Raw genomic sequence first — 1,578 nt, forward strand, 5'->3', positions numbered from 1 at the left:
GCGAACACTTCTCAAAAGGAAGTGCACCTACAACACTGCTTCTGCTTCCGTATTAAGACACTCTAAAAGTGAAACACTGAGTGGTCTCATGTCCAAAAAAAGAAAACACAATAACTTTTAAAACAAAGTTGTTTTTTGCTTTTAGTCCAACATATAATTTCCTTTACAAAAGCAGGACTGAAGAGCAGAAAATCAATGAGGCTGATGATTGTTGTTATCAGTGATTCAAACCTACAACTCATTTAAATTAACACAAGCTATTTATATAATGCAGCACACATTCATGCTGCATATTTCATATTTATGTTAACTGACCTGCTTCCCATGTTTGTTTGGCTCCTGCCTGGAGTTGTGTTCATAAAGAAGCAGGTCACACAATGTTACACAGGTTACATTCCTCCTCTGCTCTTCTGTGGTGACGTTCACATTATCAGTGTGATACTCGGTGTTTCATGTTCGACTGACATTTGCTGAACTAACAAGAGTGTCTGTCATAAGTCAGGAACTTTTAATATGAAATACAATGTAAATAAGCATTTTATTTTAGTTAATTGTTTGAAAATGAAGCACGTCTTTCATTTTCCTAGAAAAACAGAAAATTCCTCAAGTTTATAAATAAAAGCTGTTCCTGCTTTTCTCTTATTTAAGCTTTGCATGTTTGATTTGGCAGACTTTTTACTGCCAAACTGTCATATTGGTCCTTTTTCGACATGGCACCGAAGGGATTTCTGTCTCCTCCTGGGATCAAACCTATAATCTTTCACTTAGAAGAAATATATGCAAACTACTGCACTAAAAATATGGACATTACCATCACAAGTAAAGCACACAGTGTCATATTGGTCAGAAGACTTGTGCCCTCTCAGACACCACATCCTGTGACTAAACCACAAATTCTCACTTTGTCTAAAGAATGAAGTGTGTGGATCTGCAAGATTTTTGTAGGGAAGCCTCGAAGTAAAACAGTGAGTAAGCACAGAAGAGAGGAGAGAAATGTAGTGTGTTTTAAAAGGTTATTAGTTAGTAAGCAACATTATGCACGGCCTTACAGGAAGAGCCCTCTGGAAAGACGTGTAGACACACAAAACAGTTTCATTCAAACTGTCAGTCCACATTTAAAGAGTTTGATGGTTTAAGAAAAGACAAACTTTCTTTAAAAATGATGAGTAATCATGACAATTTGAGACATGTAACAAAACTATGCAGGAAATTAGGCTTTAAAACCACATGAAGCCATGATCATGTGCAACAATGAGTTCCAGTCAGAATAGCAACATAATATGATGCACAATCTACACACCATCATCAAACTGCACAAAACATGTAAAATTCTATTGAACTTGAAAATTTCTAAAACCCATATAGAAGTTTCAAAGCCTCACAGTGATGTTGTCCTGGGGGGTTGTTTTCATAGGTTTTAGGATTCTGATTCATTTCCTGATTATGCAGGCAGAGAGTTTCTGTTCCGCTCGCTGAATCGGTCTTAGTGCCGTGTTGATGTTGAACTGACAGTTTTGTAGTGAATATATGTTGGCTGCTGAAGGATTGTGTAAAGGTTATCTCTCACAATAAAAAGTC

The sequence above is a fragment of the Pundamilia nyererei genome, unplaced genomic scaffold, assembly GCF_000239375.1.
Source record: "Pundamilia nyererei isolate P.nyererei 1_Seehausen unplaced genomic scaffold, PunNye1.0 scaffold00537, whole genome shotgun sequence".
Lineage (NCBI taxonomy): Eukaryota > Metazoa > Chordata > Actinopteri > Cichliformes > Cichlidae > Pundamilia > Pundamilia nyererei.